Below are 9,762 nucleotides of genomic sequence, written 5' to 3'. Positions count from 1 at the left end.
AAAATGGGCTCAAACATTTTTAAATATTTTCTTTTTCCTTGATATAGAATTTAGATTCTCCATTCCTAGAATTTTTTATCCTCTATATTATCACTATCTTTCCAAAGCCCAACCTATCTATTATGGGATGCCATATCATAAAATTCATAGATGTTTACAGTGTTCATCAGGTTGTTTTTGTTTTGTTTTTTATTTTGTCCTCCCTCAATTAGATGTGCTGACTTTTTCAGTCCCTTCATGGCTTCAGGCTTCCTTCTGAGTATCATACACTCTGTGTCTTAAAGGAATTGAACGTATTTTTTATAACAATTGTTTTAAGAAATCATCCTACAATGTCAGTAGCAACCCCAAACAAACAAAAAAAAACTATCAAATAAATGAAGAAACAAGCACTTTATTCAGAAACCAGAAATGGTGTGTTTTGATTAAATTGTGTTCGTTCCCTAATATGTGTGATGAATTGTACCCCTACCTAGATTAAAAAGGTGAATGTGATGATTTGGGGAGATATAATTTTTTGTTATGTTAATAATGATAAGTGTAGTTTGTGCCTTTAGCTAATCAATTTTAAGTCGTAAGAGGAGTATTTTTTCCACAGGAGTATAAATGGAGAAAGCTAGATGCCAGCAACATTAATATACCCCGGGGGGGGGGGGGCACTAATGAACCTAGGAAACAGAAGCTAAAGAGATAAGGAGTTTCCCCTATTGCCTATTTAGACAGAAGCCTTACCCTAGAGCTAGTGCAAGGAATTCTGACCTCAAGATTTCTAAACTATGAGAAATTAAATTTCTGATTGTTAGAGCCAACCAATTGTGGTACTTCTGTTATAGCAGTACTAAGCAATTAAGAGGAGCCCTGGTAACATAGCTACTTAGAAGAAGAAAGATGAGGCTTTTCTATTTCCTTAAGTCTTTACAACCTCAGACATAGACAGGAGCAGTTTTACCCTCAATTGTGGTGAGGTTATTTTGGGGATGTGGGCCGGAAGAAACGAAGGTGCTAAAAACAATGAAATCCAAACCCAGAGGATGAAAAAGTTATTAGGTTCTCTCAAATAGTTTCTGATCCATGGCATGCTAAAACAGAACAAAACATTGCTCAGCCCTGCACAGTCCTCACAACTATTCTCATGCTTGAGTCCATTATTGCAGCCACTGTGTCTATCTGTATTCTTGAGGGTCTTCCTCTCTCTCCCCGTCCCTCCAATTTACAAAACATAGGGTCTTACTCCAAGGACTGGACTCTCCTGACAACATATTTGACGTGTGTAACACAAAATCTCACCATCTTTGCCTCTAAGGAGCACTCTGGTAGTTTTTCTTCCAAGACAGGTCAGTTTGTCCTTTTTGCAGTAGTCCATGGTACTTTCAATATTCTTCTCCAGCACCACAATTCAAGCACATCAATTCTTCTTGGGTTCTCCTTTTTCAATGGCCGAATTTCACATGCATATAAGGCAATGGAAAATATCATGGCCTGGGTCAGGTGCATCTTAGTCTTCAAAGTAACATTCTTATTCTTCAATACTCCAAAGAGGTCTTGAACAGTACATTTACTTAATGCAAGGCATCTTTTCCTCTCTTGATTGCTGCTTCCATGAGCATTGACTGTATCTAAGCAATATAAAATCCTTGACAACGTCAACATTTTTTCTTTTTATCAAGACGTTACTTGTTGGTCCAGTTGTGAGAATTCTGGTTTTCTTTATATTGAGTCTTAATGTATACTGAAGGCTGCAATCACTGATCTTCATCAGCAAGTGCTTCAAGCCCTCCTCACTTTGAGTAAGTAAGCTTGTGTCATCTGCATATATCACAGGTGGTTAATAAACTTTCCTCCCATCCTGATGCCAATTTCTTCATGTAATTCAGCTTCTCTAACAATTAGCTCAGTATACAGATTAAATAGGATTTGTGAGAGGATACAACACTGACACACACATTTCCTGATTTCAAATGATGCAGTATTTCCTTGTGTTGCCTCTTGATCCATGTACAAATTCAACAAGACCACAATGAAGTGTTCTGGAATTCCCATTCTTCTCAAGGATATCAATAATTTATAAGGTTGCACATAGTTATATGCATAGTGAATAAAACACAAACATCTTTCTGGTACTTTTTGCTTTTAGCCAAGATCCATGTGACATCAACAATAATATCACTTTTTCCATGTCATCTTCTGAATCCACCCTAAACCTCTGTAAGCTCCCTGTCAATATACTGTCGCAACCATTGTTAGGTGATTTGCAGCAAAATTTTACTTGCATATGATATCATTTATTTTACCCTATATTTTGAGTATTTTATTGGATCACTTTTCTTTGGAATGGGTACAAATATGGATCTCTCCAGTCAGTTGGCCAAATAGTTGTCTTTCAAATTTTCTGGCATAGACAATGAGTGCTTCCAGTGCTTCTTCAGCTTTTTGAAACATTTCAAATGGTATTACATCAATTCCTGGAGCCTTGTTTTTAGCTAATGCTTTTAGTTAAGTCTGTACTTCTCCCTTCAGTTCCATTGGTTTTTACCCATGTGCTAACTTTTAAAATGGTGGAAGTCAACTAGCTCTTTTGTAACAATGATTCCGTGTAATCTGTCAGTCTTCTTTTGATGCTCTCTACATAATTCAATATTTTGCCCATACCATCTTTCAACATTTTAACTCAAGATTTGATTTTGTTTAATTCTTTCAGTGTAATATATGCTGAGTATGATCTCTCTTTGGAGTTTTCTAAGTTTTTGCACATTTCTTTATAATTGACTTTGTCTTCTCAAACTGCCCTTTGCAATTTTAAATTCAGCTCTCTGATGTTATCATTTTTTTAGCTACTCTAAAATTAAGAGCAAGGTTCAGAGTCCCCTCTGACATCCACTTGGGTCTTTTGTTGTTTTACTGTCTTTTTAATGACCATTTGCTTTATTCATTAATGGAATTCTTGATATCATCCCACAACTCATCAGGTTTTCTGTCATTAGTTTTCAGTGCATCAACTCTGTTCTTGAGACATTCTCAAAAGTCAGGTGGAATACACTCAAGGCTCTCATTGACTTGTTTTAATATTCGTCAACTTCATCCTGAACTTATATGTGAGTAATTGATGATATGTTCACCATCATCCCTTGGCCTAGTTTTAGCTGCTGATATTGAGCCTCTCTATCATCTCTTCCCACATATACAGTCAATTTAATGCCTATATATTCCATTTGGAGAAGTCCATGTGTATAGTTATTTGTGCTGTTGAAATTTTATTTATGATGAAGAAATTGTTGGTCTTATAGAATTCTATCATTCGGTCTCCAGTTTCCTTTCTAGTACTAAGATCATATTTTCTGTTACTTCCTGTTTGTTTCAAACTTTTGCATTCCAATCACCAATAATTATCAATGCATCTGGATTGCACAGTTGATGAACATGTGACTGAAGTTGTTGGTAGAATTCTTCAAGTTATTCACTAGCTTTTGTGGTTGGTGCATTAATTTGAGTAATAGTTTTATTGATTGGATTTCTCTGTATGTGAATAGATATTACCCTATCACAGACAGTATTGTACTTCAAGATGGATTTAGAACTGTCCGTTTTGACAATGAGTGCAAAGTCATTTCTCTTGATTGTACCATACTTGGATGAGTAAATCATTTTATCTTCTAATTCTAAATGGTCAATACCACTCCGTTGCAGTTCACAAATGTATAAGACATTGATGTTTATGTGTACCATTTCAATATTGATGCTTTATAATTTTTCTAGATTCATATTTTGTACATTCCAAGTTCCAATTATTAGTAGAATTTTGCAGCTCTTTCTTCCCAATTTGAATTTTTCACATCAGCAAATGAAGATCTTGAAGACTCCTCTCCCACAGGCTTTACTCCATTCTTGTCACCTTGGTAGACACTACTTTGAGAAAGCAGTTCTTCCTCCATCACATATTGCATAAATTCCAACCCAAGGGCCCAACTTCTAGCACTGTCTCTGACAATGTTCCGCTTCCATTCATTAGGGCATCAGTATCTGACAATGTTTCCATGCAATGCATAAGACTTGCAGTGTCTCCTTCCTAACAAATGGGCAGCTGATTTTTTCTTCATAGTCTGTTCTTAATTTGAAAGATCCACCGAAATACTTCACCTTGGATGACCCTGCTGGTATTTGAAATACCAGGTACATACCTGCCAGCATGAAAGAAACACACACGTCCCACAATACAACAAACTGACAGGCAAGTGGTAAATCAAGGATTATGCATCCCTAAAAAGCAAATAATGAAACTGTCAAACACCTCATGACATGGAAAAATTTGGAAGACATTATGCTCAGCAAAATTAGTCAATCTCAAAAGAGAAATACTATATAAGACTATTATTATTTAAAAATAATTTTTCTCATCAGAAGAAGTAAACTTTGAAATTATAGGGAGGCTGGGGTGAGGTGGGGTGAATGAAGGGAGAAGGGGGAGAAAAACACACACAGCAAAACGACAGCGATAAAAAATAACAGCCTGATACTTATCCTCGTTAAGGGAACACAGAAGATATGAATGCAAAATGTGGCGTAGAAATTAGATGGTGCCAAGCTATTAGATAAAATAGTATTTGAGGTTTTAAAAGGTTTTCTCTGAACAAGCAACCATCTAAGTGAGATGTCAAAGAAGCACACCACAATCATTCACCAAAGGATTATAAATCATATAATCTGAGGTTGAAGGAGGGATTAGTATCACAGCCTAAATTGTGAGAATCTGGTTTTCAGAAGGCTCTGGATGGCAGTGGGAGCCCAAGATAAATTTTGTGGGAACGACATAGGAAATAAGCCTTTGGTGAACTCCCTCTTTCCACAAGTGAGGGATGGGAGAAGAGTGGTTACTAAACAGATTGCATTGGAGAGATGAGTCAAAGGCATAAATCTGACTTGAACAGTTAAAACTTTGTCAGTTGATCCTCCCTCTGATACATGTTGGAACTGATCTGGATTTCAACATTTTCTGTATTTTTGTCTTGTTTGTTTTTCTTTTTTCACATTAGAATGTAGCTCAGAGGTGATATGTCATTGGAGGTCACCCTCATAAAATTATGTTATATGTTTTTGTGTTTTGGTATTGAACCCTAACATTGATGAACCTAAAGAGATAGAAAGCAGAATAATGGTTTTGGACATGGAGGGTACAGTTGTGGGATGGGAGGATTGCTAAAAGGAGACAATGTCAAAGTATCCAGGGGAAAAAAAGAATGTATGGACTGGTATGACATATGTATTAACGCCAATTAATAATACAAGTTTTAATGAACAGACCAGATGCATTGAATACTAATGATCAAAGACCAGATTAATTGTAGCATGAAATGAAGCTACAGTAAATAAATTACATAAAGCTGCATAAAGAAAGCATTTCTGAGGCTAGAGAAAAACCCAAGCCTTGAATTACATACTGAAGAATTCTATGGGCAATATATGAAATGAGGCTGGAAGCATCAAAATAAGATAGGAGGAATACACAGCTGATATTCAACAATTTCTAGAGGTAGCATACAATCAGTGTCAATGGGATTGAAGGAAGAAGTCCAAGCTGCACTGAAGGGATTATCTAAAAACAAGCTCCAAGAAGTGATGGAATACCAAATGAAAGGCTTCAGCAAACTGATTTAACAAAAGAAGCGCTCATTAGTCTATGCCAAGAACTTTGAAAGGCAGTTACCTGGCTGGGATAAAAGCATATAACGAGCCCATCCCAAATAAAGGTGACCAAAGAGACCATTGACATTATCGAACAATATCATTAATATCACATGGAAGCAATATTTTGCTAAAGATAATTAAAATTGGTTGCAGTAGTATATTGACAAGAGCTGCCAGAAATTCAAACTGGATCCACAAGAGAATGAGGAATGAGAGATGTCATTACTGACATGAAATGGACATTGAGTGAAAGCATAAGATTACAGAAAGATACATACTTGTTGTTACATTGACTGTGAAAAGATACTCCACTGTGTGAATCATAACAAATTATGGCTAACAAGATGAAGAAAGCTGATGGTGCCTGGCTAATAAAAAATATAGCGTCTGGGGTCTTAAAGACTTGAAGATAAACAAGCGGCCATCTAGCTCAGAAGCAACAGAGCCCACATGGAAGAAGCACACCAGCCTGTGTGATCATGAGGTGTCAATGGGATCAGGTATCAGGCGTCTAAGACCCAGAATAAAAACATTCACCCAACGTGAATGTGCAAAGGGTGGGCATGGAATGTAGACCTAAAGCCCATCTGTAGACCATTGGACATCCCCTCACAGAGGGGATACAGGGAAGGCATGAGCCAGTCAGGGTGCACTATAGCACCAATGAAACACACAGCTTTCCTCTAGCTCTTTGGTGCTTTCTTTACTCCGCTATCATGACCTCAATTCTGCCTTAGAAATTGGATTAGATCAGAACATGCACACTGCTACAGCTAAGAGCCTGCAACAAGTGGGAAGAGAATGCTTTGAAAATGATGATGGCAGCATATGTGCAAATGTGTTTGACACATTGAAGCAATGTATTGATTGTGATAAGAGATGTAAGAGCCCCCAATAAAAGTAAAGAATGGAAATCCCAGAATATTTCCTCGTTCTTCTGCAAAACCTATTCATAGACCAAGAAGCAATTGTTCAAATACAACAGGGAATATTGCATGGTTTAACATCAGGAAAGATTTGTGCCTGATGTATCCTTTCACTATCCTTGTTCAACCTGTATGCTGAATAAATAATCTGAGAATTTGGATTTATATGAAAAAGAACTGGGTCTCTTGATTGGAGAAAGGCTCATTAAGACTTTGACATAAGAAGATGGTCCGATCTTGCATGCTGAAAGAGAGGAGGGCTTGAGGTACTTGCTGATGAAATAAAATCCTAGAGCATGGATGACAATTCAATGTAAAGAATGCAAGAATGCAACTGGACAAAACTCAATGTGAACTGAAAAATAGTGAAGGTATTAAGAATTTCAGTTACTTGGTGTGATAATTAGGCTTACTGTGGAAACTAGGCTTCCATAGGAACAGGTGCACAGAGTTTAATCAAGTTGCAGCTTGCTTGGAGGGTGACCGAGGTAAATGCTTTCAAATGCCAGCCTCTGTCTATCTTTCTCCCTGATGATCAGACCAGCATATTGCTGCTTGAACTAGTCCTTTGCCTCAACTGCGTGCTGCATACCTATGGGCCGGGCCAACCTATGGATCATGTCACCTTTCTGTGCATCGCCAGAGCTTGTGACTCCATCAGGTCCTGCTTCCCTACTCTTCCTAGGCGCTGACTGTTGCTTCCCCGTTCTGACATATTCTGCCTTGGGGAGAGCCTGCTTGTATTGCCTGAGGGGAGATTCAGTTGTCTGCTTCCTTGACCTTGGACCAGCAGCCAGCTAGAGTTGAAGGACCTTTGGTATTATTAACTTAAATATACCTTATTAACAATAATATACCTTCAGTATATTAACTGTTCCACAAAAGTGAGTTAAACTGAGCCCTCTGTACTGATGTGTGGACCAATTAACTGTTATATATCTTCTTGCTATATAAACCAATACATACATATATATATATATATATATATATATATATATCCTCGTTTTGTTTCTTTAGAGAACCCTGTCTAACACACTTGGATATACAATCAACACTCATGAACGAATATTTCTTTTAGTATAAAAACGTTTTCTTAACAATTTAGAATAGCAGTCTAATATTATAGTTGTCCTTTTATCTTTGATTTAACTTTACTCGGCACAATGCCCTCAAAATTCATCAATGTTATGAAGTTTCTCACAGGTCTATTATTATTCTTTAACAGTATGTTGTATATGAGCCAAAGCTTGTTTATCCAGTCTTCCTTTAAGAGATATTTATGTTGTTTCCATCTTTTTGTTATCATGAGGAATGTGGATATACATACATATGCCTATTCATATTGAAACTCTTATTTTTCTAGGATGTATACCAAGTATAAAGATTGCTGGCTCATATAGTATTTCTATTTCCAATATTTTGAGGAAGCACCATATAGATTTAGACAGTGTTTGATCCATTTTACAGTTCCACAAGCAGTGCATAAGGATTCTCATCTCTCCTTTACCAGTATTTGTTGTTCTCTGTTTTTATGAACTCTGCTATAAATATTGAGATGAAGTGACATCTCATTGTTGTTTTGGTTTGCAAATCCCTAATGGCTAAATATCATGAATATTTCTTTATATGTTTATTGGATGTCTGAGTACCTTCTTTAGTGCAGTGTCTGTTTATATCCTCTGCCCATTTTTAAAATTGAATTATTTTTCTTTTTGTATTTGAGATGTTGACATTTTCTAAAAACTTCAGAGAATAAACCCTTGTCCAATATGTCATTGCCAAAATATGTTCTCTGTCTACAGGCTCTCTTTTTACTCATTTGGTAAAATCTTTATAGAACATACATGCCTAATTTTTAGGATGACTCAATCATCCAGTTTGTCTTCTCTTGTTTTCATTTACATTTTAAATTGTATTTATGACATGTATTAGTGCCCCTGTGTCGGTATTTCTGCATTGATGATAATTATAGTTGTAGGTTTAAATTTAGATCTTTGATTCATCTAGAGTTAATTTGTGTATAAAATATGAAATATAAATCGCCTTATTTTTAAATCATTTTTATTGGGAGATCTTACAGATATTATAACAATCCATAATTCAATTAGATCAAGCACAATGGTACAATTGCTGCTGCCATCATCTTCAAAATATTTTCTTTTCTTCTTTTTGAACTCTTTGATATTAGCTCCGCTTTATCCCCTCCCTCCCCCAGCCATACCCCCCAGGGAAACCCACACCCACACCAACACCCACACACACACACACACACACACACACACACACACACACAGTCCTGTTTTACACCATCCAATGTATCCGCTCACCTACAATGCTGTTATTTGTTCACCTTGAGTGGAGTTATACACTCATCATTGCTATCAATTCCCCACCCTACTTCTTCCTTTACCTCAGGGAATCTTTACTCCCATTACTATTTCTGAAGACTTTATCTATCTTAGATTTCATGTACCAAACAAACTTAATTATACAAATGAACATACAAGATCCCTGAGGTGTAACTAAGACCATAATAGCAAGGGGAGGAAGTATTAAAGAGCTAGAAGATATTTATGTATTTCATTAGTGCTATACTGAACCCTGGATATACCGTCCCTTCCGTGTGGCCCTTCTGTGGTGGACTGTCCTATAGTCACTGAGTTTTACTGGTGACTCTCTGGGGTACTGGGGGACACTGTGTAACCTGGAACGCTGGGACGATGGTCATATGTTTTCCCACATTCTGAGATGCCCTGAGTACACTGGAAACACAGCTGCATTCGTTAAGATAAGATTAGTCCCAAGGAACTGTTTGTGCTTAAAGCAATTTCATCACAATGTTATTGTTACACTATGCATGCTATGTACCCTTGCCTCATTATATGTAAAACTGTACTTTGGAAATAAAATTTTCTTTTGGATAATCAGTCCACTGGCCACTCTTTTTCTTCAGGTCGTCACTCACTACAGGTCCATACCACTGGACAGTAACACTGCCTGATTATCTTGAGTCTCTACTTTGTCTACACTTCTTCACATCAATCTGATTGCTTGCTTTTGAAATTCTGATACCTATGACCATCGACACCTTATGATCACACAGGCTGATGTGCTTCTTCCATGTGGGATTTGTTGCTTCCCTGCTAGATGGCCACTT

The sequence above is a fragment of the Echinops telfairi genome, unplaced genomic scaffold (genome assembly GCF_000313985.2).
Source record: "Echinops telfairi isolate 266 unplaced genomic scaffold, ASM31398v2 ScPeMD7_7436;HRSCAF=8474, whole genome shotgun sequence".
NCBI lineage: Eukaryota > Metazoa > Chordata > Mammalia > Afrosoricida > Tenrecidae > Echinops > Echinops telfairi.
The sequence above is the reverse complement of the archived record's forward strand: the minus strand, read 5'-3'. Positions refer to the sequence as shown.